At 38.2% G+C, this 16,513-nt stretch overlaps 1 protein-coding gene across 1 annotated transcript in view; it reads left to right on the top strand.

Moving 5' to 3' along the window:
* Nucleotides 1-16,513, top strand: part of BMPR1A (bone morphogenetic protein receptor type 1A) — a 214,682-nt gene that overhangs the window by 25,211 nt on the left and 172,958 nt on the right. The gene's annotated exons all lie outside the window — the stretch shown is intronic.

The raw sequence follows: 16,513 nt of genomic DNA, 5'->3' as shown, positions 1-16,513 counted from the left end.
TGGAGACATGCATTTCAAAACCACAATGAGATACTATTTCACTCTCACTAGGATGACTAAGATAAAAAACAGAAAATAACAAATGTTGTTGAGGATGTGGGGAAATTGGAACCCTTACCCATTGCTGGTAAGTATGCAAAATGGTACAGCCACTGTGAAAAAGTGTGGCGGTTACTCAAAAAACTAAAAATAGAATTACCATATGACCCAACAGTTCCACTCCTAGGTATACACCCAAAAAACTTCAAAGAGAGACTTGTACACCAGTGTTCATCACAGCACTATTCACAATAGCCCAAAGGTGGAAACAGCCTAAATGCACACCAGCAGATGAATAGATAAACAAAATGCGATACGTATGTATGGTGGGCTGCTACTCAGCCTGCAGGAGAAACGAAGCCTTGATAAATGCTACAGTATCGATGAAGCTGAAGACATTATGCTGAGTGAAATAAGTCAAACACAAAAAGACAAATATTGTATAATCTCACCGCTGTGCCGTGGATTGCTTTCATGTGACATTTCTCGCTATGGTCTTGTAACTCCCACCTTATGTGATTGTGTGGGACTGTGCAAATAAGGTGATTGTGGCCCACCAAGGGAATTGGATAGTTTACTAATAATGCAAATAAAGTTTATGGCACTGGTGTGGGGGTGGAACCATGCAAATAAGGTCTGTGGAACCCTAATGAAGGGATTGGTCATTTTTGCCATCCCACTAGGCTTAAAATGAGCTATTCCAGGAGTGGGAGATGAGGATCTCACCAGTACCAAGAAAGAAGAGCCAGGAGTGGAGCGAGTCTTTTGGGCCCAGGATCCCTGCGCCGAGAAGCTCGTGGAACCAGGAGACCTGGAAAGAGAGAGCTGTTAACACCAAAGACTGCAGGAAGCAGCAGCAGCAGAGAAATGGTTCAATAGAACCAGGAGACTGGGCAGGAGATGGCCCAGTCCACAGAGCAAGAAAGCTGAGTGGCTTTGGGCAGGAGGCAGAGTAGGGTGCCTCCACGCATTTGATGGAGCTAGCTTTGCTGACCCTCGGTGCTAGAGATGAGCGCCTTCAGGCCGAGGTTTTTTGTCAGAGTAGGGCATCTCAGTCCCTTAATAGCAGAGCTAGAAGAGCAGAGGCCAAGGGCCAGAGAGAGGCATGCATCTGGGCAGAGCTGAGAAAAGGCTGTCCTGATTGAAGAACTGTGTCCTGAGAATTCCTAATCCTGAATTGTAACCTGTTAACTTCCCTAATAAACCCCATAATCGTGAGTATTGCCTAAGTTCTTTGTGGCCACTGCAGTGAATAACTGAGCTCAGCAGAAAAGTAGAGAGCCATGGAAGGGACGGTTGGTGTCAGAACTGGTAAAAAGGTTGTAGGGTAGATGCATGTTTGACTTCTGCCTCGTAGGAATCAGCCTTAGGCTGATGGTGATTCTCTTTCCCACTGTTGAAGGTCCCCATGACATTTTTACACTCAATTATATATATAAAGACAAGGAAAGGCAATGTGTAGAGAACAAAAGTTCATTAGTGGTTACCAGGGGAGGAAGGGAAGGAAAAAGGTGGGGAGGTTAACAGTGATGAAAAAATTACATAGATTAAGGGTAGGGTTACAGAGACGATTATTATAATTGCTGTCAATAAGTGGTACACCTGTAAAAAGTCAAATTACCAAAGTTATGTGATAGATACATTTACAACGTGGGGAAAAAAAAAGCTGCCAAGGGTACAGTGAAAAACCTCATGGGATTTGGTTCCTTGGTTTGGAGGTTTAGGGTCAAGTTGTCATGGGACATCCCAGTTAATTGGCCCAATAACGTGTTTTGTGCTTCTGCTGTTCCTCCTACCTTGTCGTGGGGTCTTAAAAGCTTGCAAGTAGCCACCCAAGGCAAAATAATTGGTCTCTCTTCATCTGGAGCAACAGAGGAGGAAGGAGAGTCGAGAATAGGAAAAGGATATGGAAGATTTGGCTTATTGCCTCTATGAACAGTTGCCTTCTTTGCCATGAGACCAGAAGTGGAAGGTGCCTGACTACCATTACCATTACCATATTGATCAAAGAGTCCATAGAAGAATGCTGATCAAAGAGGGGGAAAATGGAGAACAGAATTGCAAATTTTCATGGACTCTAGATTCCCTGCAGCCATGAAGGTTGGATGAACCTCTGAAACTATTGCCCTGAGATAATCTTTAAGCCTTAAACCAAAAATGTCCCTTGAGGTATTCTTGAAACCAAACAATAGTTTAGCTTAACTGGTAAAAAATGTTTGTCTTGAGCATTATATTCTTTTAAGAACTGTCTATATGGGATCAGATTAACAACAGCAACTCGAAGGATTAGATAGGAAACTTAGGTGGCAGTGAGTTTATGTTAATTGGCGAGGAACAACTCAGAAGAAGAGGGCGAGAATAGTTGCACAACGTGAAGAATGTAATCGATGTCAAGAATTGTACATGTAGAAACCATTGAATTGATGTATATCTTGCTGTGTATATTCTCAACAGAAACAAAATTAATAAAAAATTTTTAAAAGCTTTAAAAAGTATTTCCTCTGCAGAATCCAGCAGAACTCTAAATGGTCATGCTCCGAATTGGTTCTTATTTGTTCCTCAGCAAGTGCAAAGTGAGGACATGAAGAATCTGTTGAATTGGCGCAGGTTTTGCTGTATGTATTTCTCAACAACAGAAGAAATAAAATTGTTTGAAAATCATAAAAAAGTGAAGTCACACAGGATTTAGAAATTAATTACAGCGAGAGCACCATATATCAATGTAGCCAATGTTAAACTTCGAGGGACATTTATAGTAATTAAATGTTAATTAGTAAACAAGAAAGAGTAATAGTAAATGAACAAAGTATTCAACTCAAGCTGATTAAAAAGCAATGAAATAAACCCACATAAAGTGTGATGAAAGAGTTAACATAAAATTATAAATTAATGAAATAGGAAACAAATATGGAACAGTAAACTGAAAAGCTGGCGGACTGGGCATGTTTGATTAAAATGAAAACCTTATTATATATAACTTCATGCCACACATTCTAAACATTGGGTGGAAGAGATTATCCCCTAGGAAAATATAAATTGCTAAAATTGTCAGAATGAATGGAAAACCTTAATTACCAGGTAGCTGGTAAAGAAAGAAAAAATGGTGAAAGATATACCCCAAGAAGGGTCATATGTTTTTAAACTTAAAGTAATTGATGATTCTTATGTTACACAAACTTCAGAGGAAAGAAAAGGATGCAAAAGAAAACATGCCTTTTTTTTTTTTAGGCTAACATAACCTTGCTAGGAAAATCAGAAAAAAATAGCACAAAAAATAAAACTTCAGCTATTCTCATTTATCAATCTAGTTGTAAAATCCAAAACTTAATACCGGCAGATTGAACCCAATAGTATATTAAAACTGTAAGATAAAAGCTAGCTCAGGATTTCAAGGATGATTTGATGTTAGGAAATCTATTTAATATCATTAGCACTGTATTAATAAAGGAGGAAAACAACATGATCATCTTAAGTGATTTTAAAAAAGTACTAAAATTCAGTAACCATTTCTGGTAGACTAGGTTTAGGAAAAGAAGGGAACTTCCTCTACCTGATAAAGGGTAAAACTAATTAAATACACAGACCAATTGGTAAAATATTTTCCATGAAAGAAAGAACAATACTAAGCTTATTTGTAATGCTAATGTTAGACATTTTAACAGGAGGCCCCAGCCAACTGAATAAGAGAGGCTTTAAAAGAAAAAACCAAAAAACACCAAACCCATTGCCATCAAGTTGATTCCAACTCATAGCAACCCTACAGGACAGAGGAGACCTGCTGCTCCATAGGGTTTTCAGGGAGCGCCTGGTAGATTTGAACTGCTGACCTTTTGGTTAGCAGCTGAACTCTTAACCACTACGCCACCAGGGTTTCCAAAAGAAAAAAAAGGGGGTATAAATATTTGAAAGGAAATATCATAACTTGTACTCTTTGTAGAGCGTATGATCCACCTAGAAAAGCCAAGAGAATTGACAAAATTTGAAAATAAATGAAACTTAGTAAGGTGGCTATATATATGATCCCTGTACACAAACAATAATTTTTCAACTTGAGAAGTGCTATTCATTTTTAGTACATTTGATAAGAAATACCTCATAATCTTCAGCCTGCTTGGCAGTTGTCTGTCCCAGACATGCTTTGAATCCTGAGGAGAGAGCTCCAGGAGATCAAGCTTCCAGTTTCTTGCTTACCTCATCACAATAGCCAAATGTTTTGAAGGGCTACACACAGGGCTGACTGCTACCTGACAGTCCCCCAAAGCTAAAACTATTCCCTATGGTAACTTTCTTACCCTGCTGTTAAAAAAAAAAAAATTTCCCCCACTTTTTTGAACATTTCTTGAGAGAATGTATGACTGAGTTCCCTGGAGAGCCTGGAGGCCTAACCCTTAAAAAAAAAAAAAAAACCCACTACTGTCAAGTCGATGCCGACTCATAGCAACCCTACAGGACAGAGTAGAACTGCCTGGTAGAGTTTCCAAGGAGCACCTGGCGGATTCGAACTGCCTACCTCTTGGTTAACAGCCATGGCACTTAACTGCCACGCCACCAGGGTTTCCCCTAAGCTTTAAAAAAAAAAAAGCTTTAGTGTCCTGCAAAAATACAAAAGAATATATACTAAGGAAAATAGAAAAGGGACTTCTCCAAAAGTGACTAGTTTTTTGTTTGTTTTAATGTTATCTGTGCTTGTAGTAAACAGTTCGACACCAAAGGGAAAAGTGAACTTTCCGCCTCCCTATTCTTTTGCACCTCCTCAATTTACTTCTCTCAGTGTTAACCACTGTTACTACTTTATGTATTTTTCTAAAATTTTCAATGCATTTACAAAAATATTTTTTTTTCAGGGTCTTATATAAATGGTATTTTGTGTTGCACCTTCCTTTTTCGCTTAATATTTCCTATATCTCCCTCATTGTTTTTAACCTCATACTGGGTTTGAATTACCCTTATGGGGTAATTTAGTAGACCCTTTTCTCCCACCTGTCCCCAACTCTTGAAGCCTTTCATTTGTGCCTCTTTTCTGAACATTCTGTTCAGTTTCTTGCTCTCAAAGCTTTCTAACATTTTGGGGGGACAGCCAGCGTTCCCTTTTCAGAATAGTGTTTTGAAATTCATAAAATAAAATACCTAGGATTGCAAAAGAAGCCAATTTCTATTGAAGTATGTTAACCCATTGCCGTCGAGTCGATTCCGACTCCTAGCGACCCTATAGGACAGAGTAGAACTGCCCCCATTGAGTTTCCAAGGAGCTCCTGGCAGATTTGAGCTGCCGTCGTCTTGGTTAGCAGCTGCAGTACTTAACTGCTACGCCACCAGGGTTTCCATTGAAGTATGTTACCAAAATAATTTAGGAAATTTTAGTTAAATATATTCGTCCTTGTTTTAACTCAGTAAATAATTCGATGACACATGTCATAACTACCCTACTTTTAAAATAGTGATGAGCATAAATAATAATATGAGTTATTTGCAACAACTGTATGTAATGTGATATGACTATCTGATTTCTTCCGGTTACAAAGTCATGGGTACTGCTAGCACTACTATGGGTTTTCTCTTACTCATAATTAAAGAAAATTTTAAATATCAATTCACGGACCCTCTTAATTCCGGGAGGTCACTGACCCCTGATTAAGAACTCCTGCAGCTGAAACCTGATTGCCCCTGTGGTAACACTGTTGTCAGTTTCCGTCACGTCCCCCAGGACTCAAGGTGACCTTATGTATAAGAGAACAAAATGTTCCCCTGTCGTGCACCATCTTTATTATCATTGGTATGTTTGAGACCATTGTTGTGGCATTGTGCCAGTCCATCTCACTGAGGGTTTCCCTTGTTTTTGCTGATCGTCTGCTTTACCAACCGTGCTATCCTAACACTGTTGTGAGGTGCCGTTGAGTCAGTTCTGACTGATAGCGACCCTGTGTAAAACTGAAGGAAACACTGTTCCTTCATCATCCACACAGTCGTTATGTTGGAGCCCATTGTTGCAGCCACTGTGTCAGTCCATCTCATTGAGCGTGTTCCTTTTTTTTTTTTTGCTGACCCTCTACTTTAGCAAGCATGACGTCCTTCTCCAGGGACTGGTCCCTCCTGATAACGTGTCCAAAGGATGTGAGATGAAATTCTCGCCATCCTCACTTCTAAGGAGCATTCTGGCTGTACTTCTTCCAAGACAGATTTGTTGGTTCTTCTGGCAGTCCGTGGCAGTCAGTATTCTTCACCAATACCATAATTCACATGCATCAGTTCTTCCTTGGTCTTTCTTATTAATCCTAATACTACACCCCTGTTAAACTGGAAGAGGTATGTGATATGAGGGAAAAAAAAAATTAACACTTCTATTTTGCCAGTATCATAAATTGGATCAATCTTAGGGAAAAGAAATTTGACTAGACAAACATCTTGGGGAAAAAGGAAGTAGTGTCTCTGAGGCTGAGGGGTTTGCTCTTGATCCTTCTATTTAGTAATGGCATTCTGTAGCACTGGTTTAGCTAGAGTTTGTTTCCAGGGAGCTTGACATAAGGGGACTAAACTAATGAACCCAAAGAAAAAATTACTTTCTTTTTTGTTATTATGGTTCTTGCACCAGTAAAATAAAAATTCAAAAAGAATTTCATTTAATTAAAGCATACAAGGAGCCCTGGTGGTGCAGTGGTTAAGAGGTCCACTACTAACTGAAAGGTTGGCAGTTCAAATCCAGCAACTGCTCCTTGGAAACTCTGTGGGGCAGTTCTGCTTTGTCCTGTAAGGTCCCTGTGAGTCCGAATCGATGGCAGCGAATTTCGGGTTTTCTTTTGTTTAAGCATATGACGGACCAAATAGGTTTCATCTGAAACGGGAAATGAAAATTAACTTTTTCTATTAGGCTGAATGGTGTATGGTGAAAAGTCTGTAGGCTTCCTCTTTTCACCAACTTCATTCTAAGCCCTGTCCCACTATTTACACAATGGAAATGTAAAGAGTTGTTCACAAATGATACCCCACCCTACGCCACCCCAGAGGTTAGGAGGCTTATAGGGCAGTATTCAGGCATCAGTCTTAGGGCTGAACACACCATTGTTTTAGGGGAAGCAGTTCAGACCTAAACTTCCAGATGTGCACTTTGCTAAAGTTGATCTTCGTGTGAACCAGCCTTCTCCAGCAGTTTTTCTTTTCCCATACCCTTTTCTACCGTCATGTCACCCTTTTCCGTTTTACAAAGGATGACATAACTTCCCCGTCCCCACTCTTGCCATGATGCATTTATTTGCCAAGCAGTAGAAAATCTCAAGGGTGACAGGGGTGCCAAAGCATTACGCCTGTGTTTTCTTCGAAGAGTTTCATGGGTTTGGCTCTTATATTTATTTAGATCTTTGATCCTTTTTGAGTTAATTTTCATAAATGGTGTGAGGTATGGGTCCAGCTTCATTTTTTTACATGTGAAGATCCAGTTTTCCCAGCACCATTCATTGAAAAGATTATTATTTTCCCATTGGATGGATAAAATTATTTTTGATGGTAAATTACTATGGAATTTTTCAGCAGGTAACTCAAGGAATTTTTGAAGTTGTGTGGCCTGACAATGGCAGAATTTCTTCCCATCTCAGGTATTTATGTATATAAACAAGATTCCTCAGTGTTTTCTTGGAAGAAAAGCAGGAATAAATGTGCTGGGTCATGTCTCATCTTTAAGTGTACAATTCAGTGCATTAATTACAGTCACCGTGTTGTATCATCGCGCCAAGCTAAAGTTCTTGCTTTTAATGTTAACTGCTTACGTATCTGTAATATATGGGTCATCTTAGTCAGCTACGTACTGCTAAAAATTGTAGTGATAATTGATCTCAGATAATTTTTTTTGAATACTTGAGAGGCTTACTTATGGTCAATGAAAATAAAAAAATTTTTTTTCATGTACATTTCAGAGATGTATGACTGAGTGATTAATAATAGGATTTCAAGCATGAAAATTATCACATATGGGGTAAATGGAGTGGAACTATGAGTTCAAGAAGAAGAACGATATAGAATTTTGTTTTAAAACGCATCGTGGTGGTTGTCAGATCACAGTGGTATTAGTTTCTGTTGTACAGATTTAAGAGTGATGTTGCAGATTTATTTAAAATATCAGTATTTACAGTATGTCAGAAACCATGTTCTTTGCAATTATCTGGTTTATGAAACATTTTAGATGTTAATTTAAAAATGTTTCAGGGATTAAATTATATTTCTTAATTATATTTGGTACAGCCAAAAAAAAAAAAAAAAAAAAACCACAGTTGGAGGTGATTGGTCAAGTGCTTAGGCTTTAGATGTCAGGTAGTCCTGGGTTCAAATTCTCTGTAACTTTAACCTCTTGCAGCCAATTTTCCAGTCTCTAAAAACAAAGATACTGCTCCTTGGGCTGTTGAGAGGATGAAATAAGATCAGCAAGGAAAATATTTAGGGTAGCACCTGGCACTTAGTACTAATCACCAACATTTATTGAATGATTACTATACCCCAGACATATTTCTAAGTGCTTTACACTGCTCTTTCATCTTCCCAAAATCTTTGAGGTAGGAATTCTCATTCCTGTTTTATATAGAGGGGTTAAGCAGGCTTATGTCTGCAGAGCAGCATAGTTCACTGGTTAAGGCACCAACTCTGAAGCCCAGCTACCTAGATTTCAATCCTAGTTTTGCCACTTATTACCTTTGTGACTTAATAAGTTATATAATTGCTCTGTGTTCAGTTTCTGCTCCATCTGTAAATTGGGATAATAATAGTCCTAAGTCAAGGACTGATTTATTTGTTGCTCTATCTAGCTCACTTGGCAAATATTCTCTGAACGGTAGTCAGTACTTCACACTGTGTTCAGTAGCGCACTGCCCTGTCCCCTTCTGAAAACTCTTCACTGCACTCCTTAGTGATCCCTTCTTTTTTTGGTCCTCAGTGCGATCTCTTCTCCAACTGTTCTGTTAGCATGGATTGTGATATTATATTATGCCTTTTGATCACCTTAATCTCCCCATCCTCCCAGATTTTACACACATACACGCACAGTTTAATGTCCAGATACATTCTGTGAAATAGGACATTATTTGACTTGAAATTTGTGCAAACATAGTATATATGGGAGAGAGACACAAAGGACAATCACTGGTCCAGCCTGTGCTGCCACCACTGGCATCAAGGGGCTGCACGAAAACTTTGGCTCCTCTGCTGGTCCTGTGTGGTCACCACCTGGTCTCTGAGAGCCGTGCCTGGCACGTGCCCACCTCCTGCCATGCTATAGGCTCCCTTTCCTTCCTTCCTCTCTACCTGCCATCTGTGTTGTCCCTCCCCTCGCCCCCCACAATGAACTTTAAACTCTTCCAGCCTGGCTTGCCCATCTTCTGTCTCTGCCTCTTGCCTTTCCCGCACTGTTGGAGGCCGTCACACCAGGAGGAGCCAAGGCCTTGGGCTGGGTGTCATGCGCAGGGTGCCTGGGCATGATGCCGGGGCCTGGTGGACTGGGGCAGTGGCCTTGGTGGAATGTCCCCTGGTGGGACAGGCAGCTGCAAATGGGCACTGGGACCCCTTTCCCCTGCTGCCCCAGGACAGGGGAACAGGGGCAGATGCCGGACCTGGGGAGCTGGGAACAAAGCAAAGCAAGTCCTCTACGTATGTCTGCTACATCCCGTTCCCCAATTAGGATCTCTGAACTCTGTTATAATCTTGTAAGACCACGGACATATGTGGTCGGATGTTGCTTGAATGGACATTAAGTGATACACAGCTGAATTGTTGTGGGGACAAGGCAAAGTATAAAATGAAGGGTACCTGTATTTTTAGTTCATCGATATAGGGGCAGGATTTCAGATTTTCTGTTTTCACATTTGCTCCCTGATTTTTTTTTAATTGTAAGACAGTATTTAGTTAATTTAAATAACAGAATAGTTACAGAGTTGGTGTATTAGATTTCTATTGCTGTCATAAAAAAATTGCTACAAATTTGGTAGTTTAAACAACAATTTCATTATCTTGCTGTTCTGTGGATGAGAAGTTCAACAGAGGTGTTAACTGGCTAAAATCAAGGTGTCAGCAGGGCAGCCTTCCTATATTGAGGCCCTACGGGAGAACCTGATTGTTTGCCTTGTCCAGCTTCTAGAGGCCAGCCACATTCCTCATGGCCTCCTATCCCCTTCTTCAAAGCCAGCAAGTTCTCATCTCTCTGACCCTTGTTTTCCTTTGTCATCTTCTATCTTTCTAACCACAGCTGGTTTTAAAGGTTCTCTGCTTTTATGGATTTGTGTGGTTAGACTGAACCCACTAAAATAATCCAGAATAATCTCCCCATCTCAATGTTCATACCCTTAATAATATCTGCAAAGTTCCCTTTGCTGTATAAGGCAACATATTCACAGGTTCCAGGATATGAACATCTTCGCAGGGGTCATTATTCTGCTTCCACACTGGTGTTTAGTCAGCTACATGTTGTTAATCCATTAATCTTATCTATCTGTTTTGATAACGATAAACACTATCATAGTGGTTAAATGGCAAGGCTTTGGAGGTAGACTTGGGTTGAATCTTAGTCCTTTTGTGTATCCACTATGTGACCTTAGACAAGTGATTTACTTCTCTGAACCATTGGTAAAATAGGGACAATAGTGTTTACTGGTACGTATTAAAATGCAAATAATAGCTTAAAGCAATAGACTGGGAGACAAGAGATTTGGCTTTTAGTCCCAGTTTCCCCACTGGCCTCTTTGTGCCTTTTTCAGGTAAGCGATTAATGGCTAATGATCCACATGGTTGTTGTAAGGATCACATTAAGTCATAGATGTAGAAGTGCTTTGAAATGTATGGTTATATAAAACTTCGGTGGTATTAATTTTAGAATGTCTTTTAAAATTTTTGTCAATGATGAGAATTTTAAAAGATCCTTTAGTACCCAGCAAATCTTCTCAGGTTTTGATGGTTCTTTACCAGATTTCAGACTAGTTTGTCTCCTTTATTTAAATTAGGGTAAATGAAAAGGTAATACGATAATTAAGAGTACATAACTTCCACACAAATGAGGGAAGACAGGTGCCATGTTAGGACTGTCTGCAAGCCAAGGAACCTAGGAACTCCTGGGCTACCTACCATGAAAGAATTGACACAGCTGAGCCACTGGACTTTCAGCACCCAGAACTGTGAGAAAATAAATTTCTGTTCTTTAAAGACAAAAAAAAAAAAAGTACATAACTTATATGATTCTTTTAGTCCCTTCCCAAAAACCTTTTAAAAATCAAATTTAGCTAGATTTTTACTATTTCTTCGTATTTACTCTTCTGAAGACTTCTTCAAAAAACAAAACCAAACCCGTTTGTGTCGAGTTGATTCCAGCTCATAGTGGCCCTATAGGGCAGAGTAGAAATGCCCCTTGGGGTTTCAAGGCTGTAAATTTTTATGGAAGCAGACTGTGACATCTATCTCCCGCGGAGCAGCTGCTGGATTCAAACCGCAGACCTTTGGTTCGCAGCCGAACACTTTAACCACTGCACCACCAGGGCATCTCGAAGACTTCTTAGCAGCTAGTTATTGTCTTTAAAGTAGAAACGGCATAAATACTAAGTCCACCATGTATTAAAACCTGAGATGTATTTTGTTATTCTTAAAACCTGAGACGTATTTTTAATCTTTGGTAGCAGATGTTTTAAACAAGTAGCACAAATAAAGTCTTTATAATTGGCTTGTACTCAATCGTACTCAATTTTTGACACCAAAATATCAGCGTATTTTAAGCATAGATCATTTTAAAAAGTGATTTGATTCTTGGTTTTTCTTCCTTAAGTTGTAATAGTGAATAGATCCCCCCTGCCCCAAAAGCAGCACAAAGATTCCATTTTAAGAGGTGAAATTACTCTGTAAATGTTCTCTGAAGGAGAGAAGGAAAAGAGATCACGTTACACCTTCTTTGTCCCAGAGCCTACCCCTGCACTCTCAGTTTGCAGACACTCTGGCGAGGCGAGAGGCGGCGTTCGCCGCGGGGTCTGTACCCCTGCCCCCACTTAGGGAGTCAGAGACTTCGCCGTTTTCCCTGCCAGGGCCCTCAAAAGAGAACTGTTCTATCGTAAATATTTTTAAAAGTAGCTACTTTTTTTTTTTTTTTTAAGGTTTTACATTTGTATAGTTTGACATTCCAAGCAAGTCTAAAGATTATTTCTTTATATATTCAATGGAATTTAATTTTTTTCTTTGAGAGGCCTAAAAGTTATATTTTCATATTGTAATTGGAGTTAAATTTAGAGTGTTTTAAATTGTATTTAGAGGAAAAAAAATTTTTTTCTTGGCATAAAATGGCCTGAATTGGACTGTTTGTGTGTTTCAGAAGTGTGGTGGTAAAAAGTCCCCAAAGCAGTTACAGGCAGTCCCTGGGTTACAGATGTTTTATGTACAAAAAAAGTACAACCCGTAGCCCTGAAGCCATTAAAAATTTGCGGTACATACAGTGGTTCATAATGACAAACGGCCACTTCTTTGCGTCTCACGTCAAAACATTATAATTTTTGTTATTCCTGTACTATTATGTTAAAGATATTTTAGTGTATCTGGAAGTTTTTTTTTTTTTAATGTTTTGCATGCATAGAAAGGTACACTTTATACTAAGACAAACGTTTGACTGACAGTAGATACGAACCATACCTAACTGTTGCAACTTAGTGCAAATTCTACCTAAAGACACGAGATTCGTTCCTGATCCAGGGACTACCTGTACAGTGTTTCTTCTGTTCTCTTTCTTTGCTGCTCTTCGATAAATGAAGACTCTTAAAAATTTTTTTTGCACATAAAAACTGTCACAAAAATCCCAGCACCATACTGTGAATGTTAATTTGACTATTTTAATATTGTAATTTTCCTAGTCATTCAGTTTTGGCTAAAATATAGTTTTTTTTTTTTTTTAAAACCTTTAAGGAATCATTTAACAATTTTTGTTTTTAAAACTTGAAAATATTTTATAAATATGTGTTTATATGTAATTTCACCTATTTCTGATTATGCTGTTAAACATTGTCAGTCCATTGAGAAATACTGATTTTTTTTTCTCATTTTTGGTGATTTTAAGTATTACTAATGCCCATTAATTTACTTAATATTAAGCCATATTTCACTTTAGCATATAGTTAGGAGAATTAGGTTTTCTTAACAGGCTTTTGTTATTGTCCCAGCACACTTATATTCTCTGTCATTCCAAAGGAGAAAATGTACAGGTGATAAACATTTGTGGCTGAACATTGGGACTTGATGTTCTGTTTTGTCCTGTTCACATAGTTTTTACTCTGTCTAGCTCATAATTTTAGTTCTAATTTATTTATATATTTTTCCCAAATAATTTGATGTCAGATTTGGCCTTTTAAGTTATGTCTCTAATTCTCTAGCCTTGTCTTCTCTCTTTTACTCTGGCCTCTCCCTTTGCCTCCTAGTCTTCGTAAGTCCATGCCGACTACATTTTACCTGCTCCATAAAGCCTTCATTTCATCTGGGCTCTTGGTAATTTCTTCCTTTTCTGCACTTCTGTAGAGTTTATAATGCCAGCTTGTGTTTTGTTCTGTGTCTAATTTGATTGTAAACAATGGTGTTAGCTGCCATTTGATTGTATACCTCCACTGTATGCCAAGTATTGTGACTCTTTAAAATAACCTGGTAAGATAGATATTAACCTACAGATGAGGCAAATGAAAGCCAACTGCACTGCTGGCAGTTGAGTCACGTGGCTTTCTGTCTTTGGCTCCTACTACACAAATTGGCACTTCAGACATATTAAATGCTTTATAAGTATCAGATGATTAAGCCAAAAAACCAAAACCAAACCCACTGCAATTGAGTCGGTTCCAACTCATAGCAGCCCTAGATGATTCATATTTTATGGAAGGGGTGAGAGAACCAAACCTGGTAGAATTTGTGAATTTTTCATTCGTCAAGTTTCTTACCATTTTCACACACCTTTTAGGGCTTTTCTACTACTGTACTGTGTCCAAACATGGCCCTTATTCCAAAAAGATCGAAGTGTGAGTCTTTAATATGATTATATAATGTTAAGAAATCTATTGCATAAAGTGGGGAAGTAGTTGGAATTGACTAGTGAGAAGAGGGTATGCTGCTGCAGGCTGTTGCTACTAAAATCATTAAATGAGTGTATTTATTTTAAAATTATGTAGGTAAACCTTAGAGATAAATGGGGAAGTGGAGAAAAATCTCAGAAGAGAATTTTGACTTTTCAAATTTTTATTTGATAAGATTATATTTGAATACTTTGTATGGTTGATATTTTGACATGAATATCATTAATTGCTACTGAGATTCGAGACCCATTTTTGACTTATCTTCTGTTCTTCACTTGAGATCATGGATGTTTTACATCATTGTCGTGTAAGCATATTTTAAAACTGCTTAGATCCATTTCTTTTTTGTTGCCAGTTTTTTTACCAGATGATTGTGACCGTTTTAGTGCTTTGCTTTTGTATCTTCCTAATCAGTGACATTTTATATCTTTGCAAAAACCAAGTAAGTAGTCCGTTCATCACAGTTTCATCCTTAAAAAATAAATATTTATGCTTTTTACATATTACTGGTGAAAGTAGCATTTTAGTCATTTATTCTCTGCATATTAATTGATGTCATTAGTTTTGTCTATTTAAAATTTTTTTTTAATGTATAGTATACTTTAATTATTTAAATGTTCATTGAGCCTTGGACTTAAATTCTATTAAAGGTTTTACTTTTTAAAATCTGAGGTTTATTTCTGTGAATGTGTCTTATAGGGAAATGAATGACTTTAAAAACATCAAAATAGAAGGCTTAAGCATAGAAATTTACTTTAAGATATATAAAATATGTATAGAATTATATATAGTGTTTATAATTTTATTGTGGTAAAATAAATACAACAATATTTAACATTTTTATCATTTTTAAGTGTACAACTCAGTGACATTTATTGCATTTACCATGTTACGCGATCAGCACCACTGTCCGTGGGTCGCACAACCAGCTGAGTGCTTGACTTCAAGCGGTGATGTTGGCAGTTCAGGAGACCAGCATGGCCATCTGCTTCGGAAAGGATGCAGCCTTGAAACCCCTGTGGAGCAGTTCTACTCTGCACACATAAGGTCACCCTGAGTGTGAACTGACTCCGTCGCAACTAACAACAATAGAAACTCAGTATACCTTAAGCAGTACCTCCTCATTTTTCCCTCCATTTGCCCCTGGTAACCACAAATAAACTTTAGTCTCTGTGTGTTTGTCTATTCTAGGTATTTTATGTAAGTGGGATCATACATTATTTGTTCTTTTCTGTCTGACTTATTTCACACAGAATACTGCTTTCCAAGTTCATCCATGTTAATGGCATGTATCAGAACTTCATTTGTCTTTATGGCTAGACAATATGTCATTGTATGTGTGTGTATGCATATACATACACAAACGTGTGTGTGTGTGTGTGTATATACACACACTACATTTGTTTATCCATTCATTTGTTGATGGACACTTGGGTGTTATTCACCTTTTGGCTACTGTGAATAATACTGTACTGAACCTTGGTGTACACGTATCTGCCTGAGCCCTGCCTTCCACATCTTGTAGGTATAGACATAGGAATGGAATTACTGGGTCATATGGTTATGGATGGTTACCTGTGTTTAACTTTTTCATACCAAACTGTTCTCCACAAGCGGCTTCACTCTTACATTCCTACCAGCAGTGGATCAGGGTTTCAGTTTCCCCACACCCTCGCCAACACTTGTTATTTTCTGATAATAGCCATCCTAGCGGGGTGAAGTGAAATCATTGTGATTTTCATTTTCCTAATGACTAATGAGTGAGCATCTCTTCATGTGCTTATTGGCCATTTGTATATTTTCTTTGGAAAAATGTTTGTCTTTTGTTGAATTGTATAACTTCCTAATATATTTTGGATATTAAAACCTTATCAGATGTATGGTTACCAAATATTTTCTCCCATTGTATAGGTTGTCTCTTTACTTTCTTGATAAAGTCCTTTGGTGCACGTAAGTTCTTAATTTTGATGAAGTCTATTTTATCACTTTTTTTGTTGCTAATGCTTTTGGTGTCATAGCTAATCTAGAAATCTTTTGTCAAAAACTGGGTCCCAAGGTATTATCCCTATGTTTTCTTCTAGGAGTTTTTATTTTTTTTTGTGCTTCACGTAAAAATTTGCTGCTCAAATTAATTTCTCATACAAAAATTTATACACATTGTTTTGTGACATTAGTTGTAATCCCAACAATGTAACAGTACACTTCCCCTTTCCATCCTGGGTTCCCTGTGTCCATCCAACCGGTTTCTTCCCTTCCTGCCTTCTCATCCTACCTCTGGACAGGAGCTACCCATCACATCACTGGGTGCCTGATTAAACTGAGAAGCACATCTATTATTTTTTGATTTATAGTCCTGTCTAATCTTTGTCTGAAGAGTGGGTCAGGAATGGTTTCAGTTCTGGGTTAGCAGAGTATCCAGGGGC

This window comes from Elephas maximus, chromosome 8 (genome assembly GCF_024166365.1).
Source record: "Elephas maximus indicus isolate mEleMax1 chromosome 8, mEleMax1 primary haplotype, whole genome shotgun sequence".
Classification (NCBI taxonomy): Eukaryota; Metazoa; Chordata; class Mammalia; order Proboscidea; family Elephantidae; genus Elephas; species Elephas maximus.
The sequence above is the reverse complement of the archived record's forward strand: the minus strand, read 5'-3'. Positions and strand labels throughout refer to the sequence as shown.